This window comes from Narcine bancroftii, chromosome 10 (assembly GCF_036971445.1).
Source record: "Narcine bancroftii isolate sNarBan1 chromosome 10, sNarBan1.hap1, whole genome shotgun sequence".
Classification (NCBI taxonomy): domain Eukaryota; kingdom Metazoa; phylum Chordata; class Chondrichthyes; order Torpediniformes; family Narcinidae; genus Narcine; species Narcine bancroftii.
The window spans coordinates 34,152,230-34,177,739 of record NC_091478.1 but is presented as its reverse complement, the minus strand read 5'-3'; the positions used below and the strand labels follow the sequence as shown (position 1 = coordinate 34,177,739).

Genomic DNA, 25,510 nt, shown 5'->3' with positions numbered 1-25,510 from the left:
TTTATGGACTGTATTATAAATTAAATAAGCTGCTGTTTGCATTTAAAATGTAAATTGCTCACCACATTTTAAGATATTTTGTTAATGAATGGTTATGAACTTGAGCTCTGTAAACCACGTTGCTTCAGTGTGATGGGTGCCAATGTGCTGTTTTATTAAGCCAAGAGCAAGCTGAAATTTTTTGATTGGTTAATCACAAATTAGGAAGGGGGCATCTCAAACATCATTCTCTCCTGCTGGAGGTCGATAATTTTTGGTGTTAATCTGTGCAATATTCTTTTGCCAGTGTTGCCAGATCAGAGCCACAGGATCTGAGGCACAGATGGAAGCCCAGCATTCAGCACCAAACCTTTGCAGGGATCTTCAATGGTTGGCAGGCAATTGATTGCAGGGAGAACTTTTTATGCATTTTCATTTGATTCGCATTGTTTGAACATAAAGCAACATAGCACAGATGTAGAAGTTTGGCAAACTTTGATTGTTCATTCTGGAGTGTGGATTCTCAAGAGTTAAATGAAATTATAACTATATCTAGGGCAGACAGTCAGAGATTTTTTCCCCACATAGATTGGAGATGAGGGAACAATTTGAAGGAAATTTGTAATGTAAGTACTTTAGAGTAGTAGATGTTTCAATAACCCGCTGTGTAAATGGATCATGGATTTACTCACCTCAAAACCACAATCAGTGAGGATTGGTTAGAACATCTGCTCCACAATTTCCATTTATACCGGAGCATCACAGGGCCATGTTCTTCACCTCCTGCTCTACACCAATGACTGTGTGGCTCTACACCACAACGACACCATCTACAAATTTGCCATCAGAGTGGGCTGTAAGAAAAAGGTGATGAGTCAGCATAGAGGAGGAAGATTGAAAACTTGGCTGATTGGTGCATCAACAACAACCTTGCTCTCAGTGTCACCAAAACTAAGAAGCTGATTATTGACTTCAGGAAAGGAAATCGAGAGGTATACAATCCAGTGATCATTGTAGGGTCAGAGGTGGAGAGGGTGAGCAAATGTAGATTCTTGAGAGTCACTATATTGGACAATCATGCCTGAACCATACACAACAATGGCATCATGAAGAAAGCACATCAGCTCTTCTACTTCCTCAGGAGTTTGCAAAGGTTTGTTATGACATCAAAAACCTTGACAAATATTTACAGATGTGTAGTGTAAAGTGGACTGACTGGCTGCATCATGGCCTGGTTTTGGAGGCACCAATACCTCTGAGCAGAAAGCCCTGCAAAAGGTAGTGGACACAGCCCAGTAAATCACAGTCAGAACCCACCCCAGCATCGAGAACATCTACATGGAATAGCCGTCAGAGGACAGCAGCAGTCATCAAAGACCCAAACCACCCAGCACACGCTGCTGCTGCCATGAGGAAAGAGGTCTCGGTGTCACATTCAGGAACAGCTGCTCCCCCTCCACCATCAGACTCTTCAATAACAAACTTAATCAGGGACTCATTTAAGGACTCTTACTTAGCACGTTATTTATTCTTAAATATTTATTTTCTGCATTGTACAGTCAGTTTGCTTACATTCCTTTCTTCATTTACATTTCTCTCTTTCATATACGTATCTTTGCCTGAGTAGATTTTTGCACTATCAATAAAGAGAAATACTGTCTAACTGGCAGGAAAAAGAATCTCAGGGTTGTATGTGATGCCATCTATTGACAATAAATCTGAACTTTGTATTGCCAGGGATGTTGAAACAGAGACAATAGCAATGCTTAAGAGTAATTTAAATGGGCACATGAACAGACAGGGAGAGGAGGGACTTGGATGATGGGCAGGCAGATACACAGCTTAAATTAACATCATAGTTGGCTTAGCATGGTGAGGGCTTAAGGATCTGTTTGTGATTTTCATGCTGACAAAAAGCAGATCCAAGCCCAGCATGCATCTGTGATCAAGGTCAGTGCAAAGTTCTTCACGCATCTGTCAGGTGGACTTGGCAAGGCTTCAAGCAGTTCAGATTGACTTTTAATGCAGGCTGCTCTGTTAAAATCCTCATTCTAGTCATCTGGACCAGATCTTGGCATCATCGCCTGATGCCCACTCCAGGCAGCTACAGTGGCACAGAAGGTAATACACTACCTCCCCATTAGTGTCTTGCCATACAGATGATGCTATGAAGAGTGAAACACGAATGTCTGCAGACACTGTATTTGTAGTAAAATCACAAAAATGCTGGAGGATCTTACCAGTTCTCACAGCACTTATAGGAGGTAAAGACATAAAATTAAACATATTGAAGACAAACTATAATTGGTTGTGATTCCGATCATAAATATAACAAAATCTCACTAAATGAACATATCTATCTTTTTTTTAAATTTTTTATTTCACACTATAAACCACATTGATCAAGATACATACATTTTCCTTTTCAAATATATACAGTGTCGTTTTCTCCCCCCCCCCTCTTCCCATCCCACCCTTCCTACCTCCCCTCCCATTCATTTAAAGTTCAGAATCTAAGATACATTAAACAATGTTGTCACTCAATAAAAACAAACAAGAATTTCCACTGAGTCAACTCTTTTCATTCCCCTCTCCTTCTGTTATTTTAGGTGGTAGATGTCCCCGGTAGGTTTTCTCTATTGTGTTTCATGCATGGCTCCCATATTTGTTCAAATATTGTAATATTATTTCTTAAATTATATATTTTTTCTAATGGAATACATTTATTCATTTCTATATACCATTGTTGTATTCTCAAGTTATCTTCTAATTTCCAGGCGGACATAATACATTTTTTTTGCTACAGCTAGGGCTATCCTAACAAATCTTTTTTGTGCACCATCCAAATCAAGTCCAAATTCTTTGTTTTTTATGTTACTTAGGAGGAAGATCTCTGGGTTTTTTGGTATATTACTTTTTGTGATTTTATTTAATATCTGGCTTAGATCTTCCCAAAATTTTTTCACTTTCTCACATGTCCAGATTGCATGAATTGTTGTTCCCATTTCCTTTTTACAGCGAAAACATCTGTCAGATACTGTTGGGTCCCATTTATTTAACTTTTGAGGTGTAATATATAGCCTGTGTATCCAGTTATATTGTATCATACATAACCTCGTATTTATTATATTTCTCATAGTTCCTCAGCATTACTTCTCCCATGTTTCATTCTTTATCTTTATGTTTAGAACTTGTTCCCATTTTTGTTTAGTTTTACTATTTGTTTCCTCATTCTCCTTTTCTTGTAGTTTAATATACATATTTGTTATAAATTTTTTGATTATCATTGTGTCTGTAATCACATATTCAAAATTACTTCCCTCTGGTAACCTCAGACTGCTTCCCAATTTGTCCTTCAAGTAGGATTTCAGTTGGTAGTATGCCAACACTGTATCGTGAGTTATATTATATTTATCCTTCATTTGTTCAAAGGATAATCATTTATTTCCTGAAAAGCAATTTTCTATTCTTTTGATCCCTTTTTTCTCCCATTCTCTAAAGGAAAGGTTATCTATTGTAAAAGGGATTGGCTGATTTTGCGTCAGTATTAGTTTTGGTAGTTGGTAATTTGTTTTATTCTTTTCTACATGAATCTTCTTCCAAATATTGAGCAGATGATGTAATACTGGAGAATTCCTACATTGTTCAAATTTTTAATCCCATTTATATAATATATGTTCAGGTATCTTCTCCCCTATTTTATCTAGTTCTAATCTAGTCCAATCTGGCTTTTCCCTTGTTTGATAAAAATCTGATAGGTATCTTAATTGTGCGGCTCTATAATAATTTTTAAAGTTTGGCAGTTGTAAGCCTCCTTGTTTATACCATTCTGTTAATGTATCTAGTGCTATCCTCGGTTTCTCCCCTTTCCATAAAAATTTCCTTATTATTTTCTTTAACTCCTTGAAGAATTTCTCCGTCAAGTGTATTGGCAATGCCTGAAATAAGTATTGTATCCTTGGGAAAATGTTCATTTTAATACAGTTTATCCTTCCTATTAGTGTTAGTGATAAGTCTTTCCAATGCTCTAAGTCGTCCTGTAATTTTTTCATTAGTGGATAATAATTGAGTTTATATAGATGGCCGAGGTTTTGTATTGCTTGCATGCTGAATGTGATTCTTTCTTAAATTTTGAGAAATCCGCATTATTCATTGGCATTGCTTCACTTTTATTTGCGTTAATCTTGTATCCCGACACTTCTCCATGTTCCTTCAATTTCTTATGTAATTCTTTTATTGATATTTCTGGTTCTGTTAAGTATACTATAACGTCATCTGCAAATAAACTGATTTTATATTCCTTGTCTTTTATTTTTATCCCTTTTATTTTATTTTCTGTTCTTATCAGTTCTGCTATTGGTTCTATGGCTAACGCGAACAATAAGGGCGATAGTGGGCATTCCTGCCTTGTTGATCTGCTTAATTTAAATTGTTTTGATATATATCCATTTACTGTCACTTTCGCCAATGGCTCCTATCCAAAATTTCTTTAACCCCACTATCCCCTCCCCTTCCTGTGTTGCGCTTTATCCCTTGTCGGGCAACCACATCTCCCCTCTCCATTTGGATTTGCGAATTCACTCGCAAGCGTCAACTGATTTTGCAGTGACCGTAACTCCTCCCCACCCAGCCCCCCCCCAGAAAAGATTCCAATTTTCATATACAACAAAGGTCACTCTCTTAATTCCCTCCTTACTTCCTCTCTTCCCTTTCTTTCCCTTATTAATTCTTATCTATACTCTATATATTTTCCTTTAAATACACATACACTCATGTACACACATATATACATACACACACACACACACACACACACACACATATATATACACCCATATACACACATACATATAGTTCGTGGTCATTTTTGCTCTCATTACATGTCTTCATCTCTCTGTCTGTCTTGTACTTGTTCTGCAAATTTTCGTGCTTCCTCCAGATCCGAGAATAGTCTGTTTTGCTGCCCTGGAATAACTATTTTAAGTACCGCTGGGTACTTTAGCATAAATTTACATCCTTTTTTTCATAGGATCGCTTGTGCTGTATTAAACTCCTTTCTCTTCTTCAGGAGTTCAAAACTTATGTCTGGATAGAAAAAAAATTTTTGACCTTTGTATTCCAGTGGCTTTTTGTCTTCTCTTATTTTCTTCATTGCTTTCTCCAATATATTTTCTCTTGTTGTATATCAAATGGATCTTGTTTTTTGTTGTGGCTGTGGTTTCAGGGCTAATGTTCTATGTGCCCTTTCTATTTCCATTTCTTCCTGTAATTCTGGTCTTCCTAGGACCCTGAGGATCCAATCTTTTATAAATTCTCTCATATTCTTGCCTTCTTCATCTTCCTTAAGGCCCACTATCTTTATATTATTTCTTCTATTATAATTTTCCATTATATCTATCTTCTGAGCTAACAGCTCTTGTGTCTCTAACTTTTTTATTAGATTCTTCTAATTTCTCTTTTAAGTCCTCTACTTCCATTTCTACAGCTGTTTCTCATTCTTCCACCTTGTCCACTCTTTTTCCTATATCTGACATGACCATCTCTAATCTATTCATTTTTTCTTCTGTACTTTTAATTCTTCTTTTTATTTCACTAAATTCTTGTGATTGCCATTCTTTTACTGATTCCATATATTCTTTAAAAAAAAATATATCCATTGTCTTGCCTTTCCCTTCTTCCATTTCTCTGTGTTCTTCTTCTTCCTCCTCTGGGTTGGTCATCTGTTGTTTCCTTGATTTCTTTTTACTCTCTTCTTTCTTGTTCTGTGCTGTGGCTGTCATTCTTTGTCATGCGCATGCGCGATTGCGCACTTTTGCTTGGACAGGTAAGGCCTTCACCTTCTTCTTCCGATGTCTTTTCTTCTTCTCTTCTTCCCATTGCTTTTGACTTTTCTTTCTTCGCTGCCATTTTTTTCCCACCTTTACTTTCACTTTATTTAAATTTTTGTGTTTGTGCCCTTGTGTTTTCTGTGTTTTTTTAAAAACTTTTCCGGAGAGGGCTGGAGTTCCCCAACCGGCCACTACTCCATCACGTGACTCCTCCCCTGAACATATCTATCTTCATACAAAAATAAAATAATCACCATTTGTGCAAACAAAATCTTACAATTTTCAGTTGATTTGTAACTATATTCTAGAAAGGGTATTATGTGACCAAAGGTCATCTCCATATGTTATTATCACCTGTTTCCTGCTTTTAGGAATTTTTTTTAGGAATAACCAGAGTGTCATTGGATATATGTGTTTTAACCAACTTTGGGATTAGTTCATCACTCAAGCCATTGAACACAGAGCATTCTGAATAATCAGGGTTAATGTTCAGGGAGATAACTGGATCAAGGAGGAAAGGAGACACACACAAAATGACTGCCAATTGCTGGAATCTGAAGTCAGGCACAATCGGCAGGTGAAACTCAACAGCTTGAGCAGCATCAGTGGAAGATAAAGAATGGTCGATGTCATCAGGAGAGATTGTGTTTGGCAAGGAGGAATGGAGTTGGCATACTGAGGAGAAGACTGGAGGGTTGGAGATAACAGAGTAGAGTAATGAAAGGACAGTAAAGCACACCAGTGGAAGACCAGCAAAGGGGTACAAACACCAAAAAGCTATACAGTGCTTGGAACAATTGCAGAGAGTAAAAGAAAGTTACTGCTGCTGTGTATATCTGGGAGCGGAGAAGGAAAGTACAGCGCTGATCCGAAGGGTTCAGCCGCCTGGTCCGAATGCTGATGGCGCTGTACAGACGTTCAGTTGTTGTGTTAGAGGAACTGATGGTGTTTTATTTTAAAATCCTGCAACCACAGGTCTGTGCCCAAGATGGCGACACCTGTGCTTGGCATCGCCACGAGGGGTTGCAGACTCTGAGGAGTAGCAGACCAGTGCAGGGCAGCAGAAATGGGAAGAACACCCCCCCACCCCAGTTAAGGAGAGGAGGCATCCCTCCAGGATGGGACCAGCGAGGGGCTCACCAGCTGAGGGACCCACACAGGCTGCGGATGAATTTGCCATCAGGAGACCCACGTGTGGGCTGCTGAAGACTGACTCATGGGAACAAGGTATTGGAACCAGGATTCAAAAGGGTGCTGAGAAGTACTCTCAAATGGCCTCAGGCACGGAAGGCTTCTTGATCATATTGGGGGTTTGGATCTGTAGCTCTGATTGGCGATTAATTTAACAGGAGTCTGTGCGTCTGCAGAGGCTGCGGAAGTGCTGGAAGCAAATCCACGGACACTCAGAGATGCTGAAGGGACTTTGTTTTGCTTCTCTCTCTCATACTGTAAGAGGCACGGGGTGGCACTAATAGCCTTAAGGCAGGAAGAAGGCAAGTTCATATAATGTGATATTACATGTTCTGCACTACATATAACAACCGAGGAATTTGAATTAACACACAAGCCCCCTGGAAATAAATGAAAGCCTGTGGCATCACCTTGTGGTTTCATTAGAGAGTTGCAGATAAGCTGATCACTGCTGGCACAATTTCCGAGTTTGGATGGAATATGATCATGAATCAGTTTATTGTTTATAATTCTTTGGCTTGGCTTCGTGGACGAAGATTTATGGAGGGGTAACACAAAACTCAAAACGGTCAACCAGTTTACCTATCTCGGCTGCACCATTTCATCGTATGCAAGAATCGACAACAAGATAGACAACAGACTCGCCAAGGCAAATAGCGCCTTTGGAAGACTACACAAGAGTCTGGAAAAACAACCAACTGAAAAAAAAACGTTATAATTACTCAGTATGCTTTACTTACAGGCATTACAAGTACTGTGGAAAATTTAATAAAACAGCTGAGAATTAGTTGAAGAGGGGCTTTTCAATATCTTGAAATGAATGGTGAGTCTCCTGTTATATTTCAAATGTGATAAATTTCCTTCAATAAAGCTGCAAGAATCATAACCATTGGACTGATTTTATCCAATCGATTTATTATCACCTCCCAAGATTCCATACATTATAAAATAAGTCAGCAAGTCACCTGATTATATAGTTTTTCCAGAGATGTTCACAATAGATTCAAGTTATTTTCATGTAATAAAAGTGTCATATTACACAAAATTGCCCTTTGTTGCTGTAAGGCAGACAGATTTGCCATCGGCAGAAATTGCCCGAAACGCCTCTTGCAGTCAGCGAAAGAGAAGCAAAAGAGAATTCCCTCCAGAGTCACCAAGTGTCCATGGATTTGCGTCCAGCACTCCCGCAGCCACCCAGAGTCCAGTTCAAATTATCAATGACCAGAGGTCCAGACGTAAACCTCCAAAAAGATTACAAACCCTTCAGCCCCTCTCCCATCTTGGTACCCCTTCAGCCAGTCTCCATCAGTCCGCAGCCGGATTCCTCGACCCCAGTCACCCACAAGCTGCATTGGTTCCTCGCCTTGAGTCAGCAACAACCCGCTGCCTGTGTGGGTCCTTCAATTGCAACGACCCTCCCTCACTGGTCCACTGCCATGGTCACCGTCCATTGGGCCATCTCCTCTGCATCTCCTTCTTAGACAGGGGCCGGTCTCCTCAGTTTCTGATGCCCCGCTCGAGTCCTGTTTCCCTGGAGTCTGCTGCCGATCATAGGCAGTGCCCCATTAGGATTTCAATAAAACCACCATTGGCTCCTTTAACGGGCCATTAAAATATGAATGGGATTTAAAACTTTTCTAAATTAATTCACGTTTGAGCACCTTTTTCATGTGCTCAAAGTTATGGAGAATTAAATGAATTTGGATTCTCAGCATCACGAATTATCCACGGGTCATAAACCATGACAACTTTCTGTCCTGATCCTAATTTTCATAAATTCTTTTCTTCTTGACTTGCTAAGCCAATTACTTCATTATCAGTTCATCATAACAATACCAGAGTGGTTGATGGTCTTTCCCCAATCACCCCAAAATGAATTGCTACAGGCCATCTTCACAGATGTGGTGTACATGAATTCAATTCAAGCATTCAGCAGCATAACTGTGAGTAAAGAACAAACAAATACACTTCTAGTCCCCCAAGTAAAACAATAGTTAATGTGGCAGGAAACTGGCCTGTTAACTTTGTCACTTTTTGTGGGGGGGGGGTGGGGGGGTGAGGTTTAACAAAACAAATCCTCAGGATCATAAAGTTTTAATTTTAATAATTTCTTTACTCTTTACTTCACCTAAGATATCAAGTTCAGAGTTTTCATTCTGTTTTGAAAGGGTTGGGTTTGCATTTAGTAAGTCCCTTTCACACTTGCCAGTGATCCCAGGAATCAAACGCCAATCAGCCTTTAAAGAGGCAAGTGTGAAAGCAAAATCTGCTCAACGCCGGCATCAGACAACATCATCTCACGCCAGCGCTGGCTGCAACCCCCTAGTATAATCTCTGGCATCTGCAGATGCCAGCGTTGAGATCAGGCAAGTGTGAAATGGCAATTGCATTGCAGGCACTTCCTATTACAGGAAGAACAGACAAACACCAGGGATACACCCTTGCAACTTTTTTCAATAAAGCAGCAAATTGGAGATTTGCAAGTGTGAAAGCGTTCAGTGTCCTCGTTAGGAGTGGTCTAGTGTGAAAGGCCAAACCCCTTATTCCTAACCCAGGACACTGAATGGCCGATTTACTGGGATGCAAGTGTGAGAGGGGGTGCAGAAAATCTTAAACCAATAGTCCTATTGTCCACCAGTCCTCAGTGCAAAACATACACTGGACACAAGACACATACAGACAAGCAATATATATGCAGGACAAGTATTCATATATACAAATAAATAAATTTTGTTTCATAAATATAAGTCTCAGATGGTTAGTGTGAGAAGTTCCTTTAGTCGTTCAGCATTCTCACTGCCTGTGGGAAGAAGTTGTTTCTCAACCTGGTCATGGTGGCTCTGATACTGACATGAGAAGCTGAAAGACACCGTGTGCAGGGTAGAAGGGGACTTCAATTATTTTGCATTCTCTTTTCAGACAACGATCCAGTAGATCATGCCGATGGGTGAGGGAGGGAGACTCCAGTAATCCTTTCTGCCACATTGATGGTCCTTGACCTTTGATCCATTTCTCCGCAGCAACTGTAATACTCTGTGATGCAGCCGGTCAGGACATCCTCGATAGAGCTCCTGCAGAAAGCTGACATGATCGTAGCCCTGCCTGCTTCAGTCTTCTCAGGAAGTGCAGTCACTGTAGTACCTTTCTGACCAGTGATTAATGTTATTTGTCCAAGATTGATCACTAATTAAGGAAATTGGTGCTCTCTACTTCAATGCTATTGATATGTAGTTGAGGTTGGTCGTTTCTGGTCCTCTTGAAGCCCACAATTATCTCCTTTGTCTTGTCTATGTTGAGTCTCAAGTTATTACTCTTTCACCATATCACAAAATTTTCCACCTCTTCTCTGTAGTGCAACTGATGGTTGCTGTTGATGAGGCCAATGACTCTGTGTCATCTGCAAACTTGCTGACATTGTTGGAGCTGGATCAGGCAAAGCAGTTATGAATCATTTGCATGAACAGGAACGGGCTGAACACAGTCTTAATGCATAAAACATGGCTCTGAATTTTATCTGGTAGTAATTTCATTCAGTTATATATTCAAATAGTCTTGCCTCGAGCACATGTATCACAGCTTTAAAATCATTTGTATTTTAGTGTCAGCTTTAATGTGCAACAGTAAATTAATTGTTTTATTTGTTTGCAATTGTAAAATTGACTGAATAATTCAACAATTTCACAAGTAAATACTGCAAATTTGACCAACAAAACAGTTCAAATAATATCTTCAGAAAATTTTCATCTCCAATTTGCTGCTTCATTGAAATGAAAAGATACAATTAGAAACAACATACTGATGAAATGACTTGTAATGATCTGAAAGGTATGATTATATTCATATCATGGATGAATGAACATTAGAGGTGTTTGTTTCCACAGACAGGTCTGTAAATGTGTCAAGAATCTGGAGGTGAGAGAGCAAATAAACTATTAGCACAAACAAACAAAATTGGAGTAGGGGTGACTACTCAGACTCTCAGGACCAGAAGAAAGTGGAAAACAATACAGTGACTACTTCATCATGTCAATGAGTAGCAGTTTCAGAAAAGTATCCATTGATCAACTGCATAAAGTCTATAAGTGGGAAAGATCCAATATATCAGCAAAATATGACAGGTCTGCATAACATATCTCAAAGGAATTCTGAATCAGAAATTTATAATTTGGGTATAAAAAAGATCCAACCATAATTCAGGGTTTGGACTAAGATTTAGTCAAGCAGGATATGGAACTCAGAATTGTAAATCATTGAATCTCAAAACAATCAACCTCCCTGTTAATTATTTCAAGCAGAATATTATCTGTGCATGTTTACTAGCTGTAGCTTATTTGATCATGGAACTGTGAATTGTTGGCCTCAGTATCTGAAAGATCATCCCATTTTTGAAAAATAGACACAAGAACTCATTAAAACTGGAAAGCAGAACTTAACAAAAATCTGCTGAACCAAGAAACCCAGAGGCTTTTATTTCTCAGGATCATTGTGGGTTAATGACAGGTTAACGGAGTGAAGTACAGGTACCCCCTGCTTTATGAAAGTTCGCTTTACCCCACTTTGCTTTTACAAAAGACCTAGATTGGATTTATTTCGGTTAGCGAAAAAAAGATACTAAAGGGAATTTTCGCCTTTTACAAAAAAATGCAAAAAGCAAAAATAGCATTCAGCGAGCTTTCGGGAGAGGATGGGCAGTGGCATCAATATGGGGGTTTATTGCAGGATGTCAGGAGAGCACGGGGCAGTGGGATCAGAGTGGGGACTGATAGTGGGATGTCAGGAGAGCATGAGGCAGTCACCTAGTTTTAAATATAGTTTCCACAACCAAAGTTCAAAGTTATTGTCAATGTACACATAACATCACAAACTGAGATTTTTTTTCCCCGTGGGTCATGCAGAATTTTAACTTATCGATAACTGTAAAATGTACTTAAAAAAAGAAATACGTGCATGAAAAATTCAGTCTCTGATTAGGCCATTGTTTAGGTGTCTGATAGTGGAGGGTAGCAACTGTTCCTGAACTTGATTGGAGGTACAAGACATGACATCTATTTCTCTTTCCTGATGGCAGCATTGAGAACAGAGCACATCCTGGGTGGTGTGGATCCTTGGTGTTTATTGATGATCTCCGATAGCAATGTTCCATGTAGATGTTCTCCATGGTGGGGAGATTTGGGCTTGTGATGTATTGGGCTGTGTCCTCTACCTTTTGCAGGGATTTCTAACTCAGACATATTGGTGCTCCCATAACAGGCTGGTGCAGGTGGTCGGCATACTTTCTACTCATTTGTAGAAGTTTGCTGAGGTTTTCGTTGGCATTCCAAACCTCTGCATCCTGAGGAAGTAGAGACACTGACATGCTTTCTTCACGATGAGGTTACTATGATAGATCCAGGAGTAACTCTCAGGAATTTAAATTTGTTCACGGTCTCCACCTCTGATCCCCCAATGATTTCTAGATCATATACCTCTGGCTTTTCCTTCCAAAAATCAACAATCAACTTCTTGGTCTTGGTGACATTGAGTGAGAGATTGTTCTTAGTACACCATTCAGCCAAGTCTCTATCCTGTATGCTGACTCATCGCCCCTTTTACATAGCCCACTACAGTGGGATCATTGGTAAATTGTAAATGGTGCTGATGTCAAACTGAGCCACACACTCATAGGTGTAAAACGAGTAGAGCAGGAGGCTACGCACACAACCCTATGGTTCTTGAGTGCTCATGGAGATAGTGGAGGAAATATTCTTGCCAATCTGCACTGATCGAGTCTGGAGGTTCAGAACTGCAAGATCCAATTGCAGTGGGGTATTGAGGTCCACATCTTGGAGTTTGCCAATTCGTTTTGAGGGGATGATAGTGTTGAAAGCCAAATTGTAGTCAATAAAGAGCATCGTGATGTTTGCATTTTAGCTGTCCACGTGTTCCAGGGTTTTGTGTAGAGCCATAGATCTGTTGCTGTGGTAGGTGAATTAGAATGGATCCATGTCACTGCTTAGACAGGAGGTGATGTTCAACACCTGCCTCTCAAAACACTTCATCACAGTATTTGTTTAGCCAGGTTACCACACTCTTCGAGTACAATTGAAGCCTTTTTGAAACAGGTGGATTCCATGCCCTATCGAACTGAGATGTTGAAGATATCCATGAATACACTGGCCAGTTGGTGAACACAGGTTTTCAGTACTCAGCCGGATACGTACAGACTTTTTTGGACTCACTTTCCTGAAGTCAGCCTGTATATTATCTTTGGATACTGACCAGAGGATCATCAGGGGATGTGGGGGTGCAGTCATTCATCCTTGTTCTAGTCGTTAAATCGGATATGGAAGGCATTGCGCTTAATTTTCTTCCTAGCATTCCACAGCCTTAAATAGTTGGAACCTGTATTCTTTTGAGTTTAATACATTGAGGGGCGTCCTTTATAGAAATACGCTATCCTCAGCATGCAAAGTAGATATTGGGATGTTTTCACTGGTGAATCGTGACATAATGGTGCATAACCATAAAAGGCTGATACAAGGTTTGTAGAAACTGAGGATGGTGAATGTCTGGGATGGTCTGCTGCAGTAGGTGGTTAAAACTGGATCAACAGAATTGTCCAAAGTGAAGGTGGATAAACAAATATCCCCTTTATATAGTGAACATTAAAATATAGGAATTAACCACCTTTTAACTGTTTCACTTACCTGTGTAAGCACAATGAACATGGGATAGGGGGTCATTTTCATCCTGGGTACTACCCACCAAAGTAGGTTAGTATCAGAGCAAATACATTTCGCATTGGCTCCTGTCTAGAAGGCACAATGACCCGACTTTTCAGTGTGAACGACCTGAACTGGCTTTAAAGATGGGTCGTTCACATGCCAATTAAGTTGGATCGCTGTGTGAAAGGGGTTAAAAAAAAGTAATACAAGGATTTGGATTAAAATGATGACCATTCTTTTTCTCTTACTTAGGTTCTTCGAACCATTGAGTTCCAGCAGATTATGTTTAAATTTGGTAAATACTTGTTAGATTAACAAATAGAGGGCTATGGAGAAGGAACAGAAAATTTAACCCAGCTTAGATCAGCAAGGATTAGAATAAATGGTGGGGCAGTTGGTCTTGGCCACTCCTCGTCCAACTTTGTGTTCTCATGTTCTTGTCCTGCATTCTTCACAGCAGGTATACGATGCTCTGGATGAACCACAGGTCTTACTTCCAGGTCGAGCCTCATGGAATACGTTACTGGCAGTCTCCCAAGCTCATGTGAGAAGAGATTTCTGTATTCTGAGAAACGTTTCTGCAACAAATCATCTTTGGAGAGGCATACTTGGTGCACGTCGCTACTAAACGAGTCCCATGTCCATACATACACTTAGGCTAAGCAGAGGCATAACATCCTTGTGGACAACGAAGAACATCTGTAAATGTAACTGACCTTGGGGGTAGCACCGCAGCTTCACCAGGCCAATAGTTTTGTTCTTGCTGCCCCCATATACCACTAAACTTGTTGACTTGAGGCATAGCTTGATCTGTACCTCTTTTCTTAGTCGACTGAATGTCTTTGCTGACATGACGTTACATTTAGTTCCTGCGTCAACTTTCATTTTCGCTGCCTTGCCATCGACCTTTATGGTTACAAAAGCTTGTTTCCCCTAATCTGTATCTCCATTGAGTCCACTGTCATCTGCAATGTCAGCCCATCTTCTGTTTTGCTTTTATCCTGTTCAAGCTCTAGTTGATCTATCATCCTTCCATGTCTGGGCCTAGTATTAATCTTTTGAAATGGTTCCACTTTCTGAAGGCTCGACGATGCTGGCCAAAAGCTAGACACATTTCCATGATCACCTCCACAATTGTTGCACTTTGTAATGGACAATGATTTGGTTTGGTCTGGCTGGCTGGCTCTTCCTACTGGGGTCCAGCCATTGTTTCTTTGCAAATCCCACCTGGACTGCATCAACACTCATGGTAGGCAGCTGTGGAGAAGCTGACTTCTTGCTACTCTCCTCAGTCATTTCATAAATCGGATAAGTAGAGATGGCCTTCGCTAGTGTTAAGTCACTACCTTCCTCATGCTGCCATAAATGCCACAGACCAACCTGTGGCTGATTAGTTCCTCGCAGAGCGTTCCAAAGTTGCAGGTCTTTGCTCTTATCTTTAAATAGCTGATGTATGAATTGATCAATTTGCCAGGCTTTTGATCTCTTGTATTAAACTTGTGCCTTTCCATTGTGATATTCGTCTGTGGATGCACATTTCTCTAAATTTCTTTTTCAAGCACACAGGGTCCTCTCTCGATTCTGCTGGACTGAGTATCAGCTCCCCTTCACGTACATCACTTGCATAAAAACTCTATCATAAGCCACACACTAAAATTATAACTGATCTATTTTTCACTCTAGTAGATCGAATAGACAGATGTGTTCCCTATCACCAGCATTATTTATTCTAGCTATTGAACCTCTGGCAGAGTTTGTAAGAAGAGCTTTAAGGGCTTGAAAGTTGGAAGGAAGAACATAAAATGAGTTTATTTGTAGATGTGTCTGACCCAGCTGAATCACTGGTAAGATTACAAACAATATTAAAAAAATAGGGAAGAACATGGGCAAAAGTGAGATAATGCCACTAAAGAATTGATTATGAAAGATATCAAAAAGGTAGGAGATTTAAATGGAAGAAAGATCAAATTAAATATTTAGGAACAATGACAGATAATAATTTACAGAACTTGTACGATCAATTATATCCCTCTACTAGAACAAGATTTACAGAAATGGAAAGATCTAATAGGAAAGGAAAATTGTATAAAAATGAAGGTAATGCCAAGACAACAGTACCTATTTTAATTGTTGCCTATTGCAACAACTAAAAATATATTTAATTACATAATAGTACAAGACAATTCATATCGAATAACAAAGTACCAAGAACTGCACTGGAAAAGTTAACATGGGACTATAAACTGGGAGGACTTAGGCTTCCAGATTTTACGAAGTATTATCTATCAGCACAAGCAAGGACTGTATTTATAAGTGAAATGTCAAGTCAATAACAAAAAAAATGGATAATCCTATATTAATACACATGATTAGAATATGGCAAGAAATAAAAAAATCTATCAGGAAAAAAAGCAGGTATTTCACTAAAGACACCATTATACAAAAATGTACTACTGCCTTTGAATCTGGGGAACAAAATAATGAATTCATGGTATGACAAAGGAGTAAGATACGTTGATAATTGTTATGTGGAAGGGTCTCTTGTATCTTTTGAACAACTAAGAAATAAGTATGGAGTAGCTAATGGGGCATTCTTCTGCTTTCTCCAGTTAAGATGATTCATTTGAGAAAGATGGAGACCAAACAGCCCCATCTGAAGTTAATGAGATGGAACGAACAATTTGCCTAGGGAATACACCTAAATTTATATTTATGATGTACTTTGCTCTCTAAAATGAAAGTGCAAAGCCAAGTTTAGAGATCAAGAGATGGGAATCAGATCTAGAAGTCACATATATGGAAAAACGCTGGTCTGATTGGTGTTTGGATAGTATGGCATCAATTATAAATGCAATATACAGATTAGTGCAATATAATTTCCTACACCAATTATATCTCACACCACAGAAGTTGCACAAATCAAAATTTGAAATATCAGGAATGTGCTTTAGGTGTAGGATAGAAATAGGGACGTCCTTACATGCAACATGATTGTGTGTGAAGGTGAAACCTTTCTGGCAGGATATTACTGAAATACTAACAAGGATAAAGGGTGAGCTTCATGGACGACCAGGAGCTTTATCTTATGGGCAATTTTATTGGAGAAAGTAATGAACGAACTAAATTTCATTTGTTAAATAATTTCAGCTGCAGCAAAAAAAGTGTTGTGATTACTTGGAAGTCCGACTCTCCTTCACAGATAGCACGATGGAAAACAGAAGAAAAGTTGAATTCCTATGGAAATAAAAAAAATCAATCAAAAAAATAAATGTGCTATATTTATAAAAATATGGCAACCATATCTGGACTACATGGAGGCCCAAATATAAAAAAGTGCTATTATAAAAATGTGACCTCCCCAATGAAGTTTTAAAAATCAATGTAAACCCTGAGGGTGCACGAATTTATACTGGGAAGAGGGAGGGAGGGAAGGGGTTGTTGTGCTGTGTTGTGTTTTGTTTAGTAAGAAAAAAGTTTTATACATATATATTTAGAAAATGGAAAATTTTGATATATATTATATTAAAAAGAAAGAGATCGCGGTGCCACAGGACTCATATCACCAGGTTCAGGAACAGTTGCTTCCCCTCAACCATCAGACTCCGAAACAACAGACTAAGAGACTAGTTTAAGGACTTAACTTAGCACGTTATTTAAACTGTACTTTTTTTTCTGTATTTGAAGTTTGTTTATAATTTTTTTATTACATTTCTTTTTTGTATACATATCTTTCTTCTTAAGTAGTTTACTGTTACCAAAAAATAGAAATTCTGCCTGGCCTGGAGGAAAAAGATCAGAATCAGAATGTATTGTCAAACAAGTCATGAAATTCCATTTTTTCCAGCAGCGTCATCGTGCAAACATTCATATTATAAACATCTTATGACATTAATATAAAAAAACTGCAAGTAAGGCAGTGCCTTTGGTTCATTTATTATTCAAGAATCTGATGGCAGCGGTGATGAAGCTATCCTTGTTCCATTGAGTGCTCGTCTAAGCTCCTGTACCTTTTTCTTGATGGTAGCTGAGTGAAGAGGGGGTCTTGAGAATATTTTTTAAAGACACCACCTCATAGATGTCCTCGATGGAGTGAAGTCTGGTGTCCGTGATGTTACAGACCAAGTTATCAACCCTCTGGAGTTTATTCTCATCCTGAGACTTGGTGCCTCCATACCAGGCAGTAATACAACCAGCCAGAATGCTCTCCACAGTACACGTTTACAAGTCTTCAGTGACATACCAAACCTCCTCAGAAACCTCACAAAGTTCAGCCGCTGGTGAGCCTTCTTTGATTGTATCAACATGGAGGCTCCAGGACTGATCCTCAGAAATGTTGACACCCAGGAATTTGAAGTTCTTAACTCTCTCCAGTACTGAGCCCTGATGACGACTGGATCATGTTCCTCTAACTTCCTCCTGAAGTCCACACTCATCTCCTTGGTTTTGCTAACTTTGAGGTCAAAGTTGTTGCCATTATACCATTCAATGAGCTGATCTTTCTCCCTCCTGTACATTTCCTCACTGCTGTTTGTGATTCTGTTGACAACTGTGGTGTCATCGGCAAACTTATAGATGGCACTTGAATTGTGCCTGACTATGCAGTCATGGGTGTATAACGAGAGGAGCAGTGTGGTAAGCACGCATCCTTGGGGTACATCTGTGTTGAGGAGTCGTTGTTGCCAATTCATACTGACTGTGATCTACCGATGAGAAAGTCAAGGATCCAGCTGCAGAGGGGGATATGGAGGCCTAGTTTGTAACTTCTTGACCAGTGCTGAGGAAATAATAGTATTGAAGTTCAAGCTTTAGTTGTTGAAGAACTGACATGAAAGTGAACAAACCAAAGAGTCAACTTGACCATACAGTTTTATTTTAAATTTAGACATACAGCACAGTAGCAGGCCCCTTTGGTCCACGAGCCGCTGGCTCCCAATTAACCTACAAACCCAGTATATTTTGAATGGTGGGAGGAAACCCACACTGACATGGGAAGACTGTATAAGCTTTTTCTTTTCACTCACATACCACCTTAAGTAATCCCTATGATTAGTAAGGGATTACTTAAGATGGTATGTGAGTGGGGAAAACGGTTGAGAATCATTGCTCTAGATGCAATTGTTACTGAAATATTTTGCATGAGAAAAATCGTCATTGGCCCATTTCCTTTGGAGTCATGAAACTGTGCACATAACGAGTCAATGAGGTACAATTAAAACAGTGGTTTTCAAACCTTTTCTTTCTACTCACATACCACTTTAAGCAATCTTTTACTAAATCACAGAGCACCTATGGCATGTTAGCTTTAATTTGTGATGGATAGAAAGTTTTTTTTTTAAAATGAAACCAAGATAAGAGAACATTCAAACAATATATTAATATTGCATGAATCTGTTCAATTCCTATTTATGAAATTTGTACAAAATATATCTGCCTGCACATCAATGATTATACTTCAAAAGTAACGACTCCTCAGCCTGAAAATGCTTGTGGCCATCATGAGCAGATTAAAGTATTACATAATATTTCTTCTTCATCACTCAACCAAATGAAATGATAAAATATTCTTTAACATTGTAAATAAAATTATTATCAGTGATTTGACTCTGTTTTACATACCATTTCATGAATAATTTCAAATTTACCTCAGTGCACCCAGACAGGGAATACAGAGGGCGAGAGTAGTGTTTATTCTCTGTTGTATTAAGTTATGCTCTTCAGGCGAATGAATAGGCAATATCATTATAAGAAAACTGCTTGAGAATGTAGATCAGGCTGGTATTAAATTACTTTGTTTTTTAACAGAGTAAAACATGTTCAAAATTATCAAAGAATACTGCATTGAAGATGAAATTTTTTTTTGATGTGCATGGTGAAAATTCGGACTGCTTTTTTTGTTTCTATGTGTCTGCACTTGCTGAACTTTGAAAAGCAAAGTATGCAGATCTAACCCTTTGCCTTTGGCTTGCTGTACTTCTTGTTTAATTGAATGAGGTACATTACTTATGTGATAATTAATTCAGCAACATTTAAATATCAAGGGCCTGACTTCACTGATTTATTAATTAGAATGAAAAAAAGCAGATATAAATGCCATGTTGGACATTGGCAAAGAAGAGTAATTATTTGTCCAGGTTTTGCTTTCAGAATTTGGAACTGAAAAGATTCGCAGAACATGAAATATGTCAAAATGTGTGTTTGCACCAATGTGCAATTGGAGGCAAAAGAAACATGACTGTCATTTCTCATTTTTTTGTGACATGGTTGCGTACTTACCTGCACGTGTCTGAAGTGACGCACGGGCGTAATAGCGTGCGTGTGCGCTATTACTCCCATGCTCCACTTCCAATAGGTCATCTTTGCTTCATTGGTTGCATATATGGGACGGATCACAGACACCAGAGGAAGAAAGTGAGAACGTCAAGATCACCTGTATGGTGGTGAGCCAATGAAGAGGCCAGAGGGGTTTGGCTGGGTGGCATCTGGGAAGATAAGTGTTGTGTCTGAGAGGAATAAAGTGAGTTGACTCCATCTTGTGCTGAAAGAAACGAATGAGTGCATTCTTTAATTGCATGTAAACTGGGTAAATTATTGATGCTACATTTGTACATGGGGATGATAAACTGCAAAATATGTTCAGGGCATTATTTAAAAACTACAAAAATATCAACAGGATAATTTCATTCAGCCATTTTTCAAACATGGCTCAGCAGTAAATGAAGAAATAGCATCAATGATGCACACATTGTCAAACAGTGAACATTATTTGAAAGTGAGGGACTGAAGACAGGATCAGTTTCTCTGAAAATGACTTGAAAAAGATGACTATTAAGAGGGTTGAATCCCATTAAGATGTTTGCAATTATTTCAAGCTCTGAAATCTGACAAAGCAGGTTTGAATTTAGAGGGAAGAAAGGAGACAGAGGAAAAGCAGAATTGAAGGATGAAATAGAAACGGACTTGCAGAAGTGGATAATTAAAAATAGAAGCATCAGCCGGGGCCTGGTGATGGGACTGTCCCCAAGTACTGTCCTCAAGTCAGAAGGTTGTGAGTTGAACACTGGCACACAAGATTTAGCTAACAACCCAGTGGTCAATTGGAAAAATGTTGCACCTTCCAAAACGAAATCATTACATGGAAGATTAAACAAGCTCCCAGTAGGTACATCAGATCCTTGGCGCAACTGCAGGGGAAAAAAAATGTTCCTCGTAATGGTAATATTTATTTCTTCATCTCGAGGAATACAAAGTGGAAACACAAGGGACTATATATGCTGAAATCTGGAGCAAAAAACAAGTTGCTAGAGGAACTTCAAGACCCCAGCAGGACGTCAGAGGATGAATGGAATTTTCAGGAAAGGGGAATGTGGCTCCACTCTCGCTAATCAAAATGCAGCCACTTTTCACTATTCCATCACAAGGGATGAGAACAGTGCGCATGTTCAACCCACTTGTACCAGTCATGGATATGCCCACCTTCCTGGATCATTATGTTGAGGGGATAGAAACCTGTGTGGACGTCAGACATTTGGAATCCAGACTAGCAAATGTCAAGCGAAGATGAAAGAGGGTGATAAAGAGGCCCATCATCCACCCACTCCGCTGAGTTCACTATTGGAGGAAAGTGTGATACTTGGTCTATGTTGGGCAGGTCAGGGCATGCAGCAACTGCAACATAGCTAGACATTAGGCAGCCTAATGCAGTGCAGTAATGAACTACAAACAGGAAGGCCACCAGACCAAGTTGCATGCTGCAACTTTTTGTAGGGAAGCAGGCCACTTCAACAGAGCCTGCCAAAATGTGCAGCCACCTATGCATGCAAGCCAGCAAGGAGATGGACACACAGTACAGCCCAAGAAGACCCCACTCCCAATTCCTGAGCCTGAAATTAGTCCTGCAGCTCATCAAAGCAGTGGGTATGAGGGCTCAAGCTGATGTACACAATCCTTGCAGTCCAGTGCCTAACAATAAACAACAATGGAGATTAAAATTGCCACCCATAACAAACACAATGTCTATTGCACTATATAATGTGTTAACACCATGTCAAAGTCGAGGCAGATGGAACTTTCATACTGGATTGTGGGCTGTTGCACCTCAGAAACTATAGGAGGTAGTTGCAATAATGGCCCAATGGGCTGTCAATGGGGGCGGGGGGGTGTTAACAATTGTCATACATCCAGCCTGGTTATCTTGCTGAGAGGAGGCAACTTTGTACTCACCAAGGTTAAGGAGGTGGTTGTGGGACATCTAGTGATGGATCTACCGTACAGTGACACCACGTCTGGCTGATCAATGTGTACACCTAGCCCAAGTGGAGCGAGAAGCTAGTGGTCTTCCACCAGATCCCACCATTGCTGGTGACTTCCAAGCTGGTCATTCTGGCTGCCACTTCAACTGCAACATTAACATGGCTGGACGATCCAGCAGTGGCAACTGCAGACTGGACGCCCCCCCTCCGCTGACAGGGATGGTAAAGGATACACAGCTGTGTGATGCCTAAAAGAGTGAGTCAATGCACTTCAGTAACTGGCCTGCCATCCCCTTCACAGTCAGATCGGTCTACCTGAAGGTGTTGAGAATCTGGGATGGAGGAGCCGAGGCGTGTAACAAGAATTAGTCAGAGTGGATGTGGATAGACTATTTCCGTTAAGAGGAGGAAAGATTAAAACAAGAGGACATGAGTTAAGAATTAAGGAGCAGAGGTTTAGAGGTAACATGAAGGGGAACTTCTTTACTCAGAGAGTGGTAGACGTGTGGAATGAGCTTCCGGGAGAAATAGTGGCAGCGGAGTCAATTGTATTATTTAAGAAAAGGTTGGACAGGTATATGGATGAGAAGAAGATGGAGGGTTATGGGCATTGTGCAGGGAGGTGGGACTAGAGACGGGTGTTTGGTTCGGTGCGGACTACAAGGGCCTAATGGCCTGTTTCCGTGCTGTAAATTGTTATGTTATTATGTTATGTTAAAAATTGGTGGTGTATGCAGCACTTCTCAATAACAGGGAAGAACCGTCAGGTATGAGATGCTCTCAGTACTGCTGCACATGGTGCAGCTGTGACCATTCCCAACACCTCTGTCCTTGCAGTCATCTGAGCTGTCTTCCAGTTTGGGCAGTATGGTTAGCACAACAGCATTTGGGACCGGGGTTTGAATCTCTCACTAAGGTGTTTGTACATTCTCCTAGTGACTGCGTGGGGTTTCCCCAAGGATTCCAGTTTCCTCTCACCCTTCAAAAACATACCAGGGTTGTAGGTCAATTGATGGCATGGGCTCATGGGCCAAAAGGGACTGTTACCATGTTATGTCTATATTTAAAATTTATTTGGGTGCCCAAGATAGAAAAGGTCCATAGGGTCACCATGCACAAGTCACCAAACAATGGGAGCAAGGTTATACCCAAATATGGCCCTTATACTGATGTCCACCTTTAGTATGTGACTGCATCAGGCTGTGCATTGAATCAAAATACAAGAGCATCTAATGCTGTCTATGTTCTGAAGTTGTGTGACCTGTTACTAAGCAATGTCCCAGTCGTCAGCATTGGGGGGTGGGGTAAGTACAGTGGTGGCAATGGTACAAGTGGAAATGAATGTGAGAATGTACAGATATGCAAATCTATGAATATGAACACAGGGGTGGGAAGAGACAATGGATTTTCTTTGTAAATCATTTATTGTGAATAAAAAAGTCTGAGGTAAATGGAGACCCTTCAAAAAAAGTCTACGGTCATTATCACATTATGTAAAGGGAGTTGTACAAATGGCCTGCTGGACTTGTCTGAAACAAGTTCTTGGGACTCCACATCTCAGAAGACCTTTCCTGGAGCCTGCATATTGAGGCAACTGTGAAGAGGGCAAACCTGTGTCTTTCCTTTATAGAGTCCAAGATGTTGCATGTTGTCAGCTACTATCAAGCCTCTACAGGTGCACTGTGGAAAGTATACCGACTGATTGCATTGTAGCCTGGGTTTGGAAACACAAGTACCAGGAACAGAGAAGTTAGCAAACATAGCCAAGTTCACAGCAAGTTCTGACCTCCCATCCATCAATGTGAAGTGCTGTTTCAAGAAATACAAAAGAGTAAACTGCAAGTTAAACCAGCTTTGTTTTAATTTTGCATTCTTTCCTGTACAACTGAATATGCATGCTGCAGCGATATACCAAATGCAACTCCACTACTCTTTTTTTTCCCATTTCTCCATCAACCTTGGTTTGATCCTGACCTCTGGTGCTTAGTTTCTTCCCACAGCAATATCCCCCCCTGAATGAACCACTTAACAGTCGTCTCAATGCTTTGTTCTAACGGATTATCTGCAACTCTGAAAATGAGCTCTTCTATTTATACACAGCTGTATGAATGTTAAACATTCACAGGAAAATCAGGTATAATGAGTTAAAGTTGCACTTAACTTTAACTTATTTTGAACATTTTCTCACTGACCATGAAAGCACATGCAAAGGAGAAAAAGAGACTAGAATTATAATACAGATCAACCAATAAGGGAAAACTCTATGCAAACAAATTAAGGAAATTAGTAACTTCAAGAACAGAGGGGAACTTCAACTATCCCAATATTAACCATAACAGTGAGGTAGATAAAGTAGAAGCGTTTCTTTCAATTATATAGATTTCCTTTTCATGTTAACAAGTCAACAAGATTCTATTCACTATCTGTGGGTGGTAGGAGTAAGTAATTGTCTAGAGTTCAAGATAATAGCTCAGAGGATGAAATGAATACATTAGAAAAGGATGGGGGGGATGCATCACTGGGGGCATAGAAATTGAATGGATTAAACTTTTTTGGGAAAAGGACTTTGCTACTAGGCTTTGCAGTATAGTTATGAAGCAATGCAAGATTTTTTTTCCCCAAGGTGGGGGTCATTTGGAGAGCTGGAATGGCCTAGATAAATATCAACAGGTTAATTTCATTCAGCTACTTTCAAACATGGCTCAGCAGTAAATGAAGAAACACCATAAATGATGCACACATTGTCAAGCAGTGAACATTTGAAAGTGAGGGACTGAAGACAGGATCAGTTTCTCTGAAGAGGACTTAAAAAAGATGATTAGAAGGGCTGAATCCCATTAAGATGTTTGCAATTATTATTATTATTTCAATATTTTCAAAGCATTCTTTGCTTCAACATGATTGTGTTTGACTGACATTTAGTTATCGTCTTATTCTATTGCCTTCAATTTCAGGAAAAGTTTGCTCCATATTTCTCATATCCGCAAGCACCCTCTAATGCTTTGCGTTTGTGATGAGTAATGAACGTACATTTCCTGCTTATGTTTATTGAAGGTATGTGTATTGTTGCCCTTTTTCCATTAAAGTCAACTTTTGAGCTAGTCCTTGTAACTATTATGTAATAGTTCATTTTTATTACTTTCAGAAGTGTCGGTAATATTTACTTATCGTATGTCATTACATCTCTGCGAAACCCATCTCTGCCCATGTGTTTGATTTGTTTGAATACATTTTAAAACAAAAGCAGATCATCAAGCCGAAAAATACATCTACTAAGTATACATAAAGAAATATAAACTCTTGGATTATTTCAAACCCCTTCGGCTAATTTTAAGAGGCCAACGGTTAAATAGATGATTACTGAGACATCATAGAAAGCAAAGGGAGCGTGAGTCACTTATTTTGTCTTCAGTGCCCACAATATTACAAAATGAACTTAAATGCCAAAAAAAATGCATGCAATCCCTTTGAATAATTCTATTGTTTCCAGAAAAATTGATGAGATGGCAAGGGACAATGAAAAACAATGTCATTTCATTATAATCTAAGAAATTCTCTT

General features: G+C 39.5%; 1 protein-coding gene across 9 annotated transcripts in view; it reads right to left on the bottom strand.

The window, feature by feature from the left end:
• LOC138744435 (kinesin-like protein KIF20B) overlaps positions 1 to 25,510 on the bottom strand; it is a 262,166-nt gene that overhangs the window by 131,085 nt on the left and 105,571 nt on the right. For 5 of the 9 annotated variants that reach the window (XR_011345532.1, XR_011345530.1, XR_011345531.1 and 2 more), the window contains exon 34: positions 672 to 833. The exons of 1 other annotated variant lie outside the window; for it this stretch is intronic. The gene's annotated coding sequence lies outside the window, so the exon portion shown is untranslated. 3 more of the 9 variants (XM_069900597.1, XM_069900595.1, XM_069900596.1) reach the window with 3 other exon arrangements.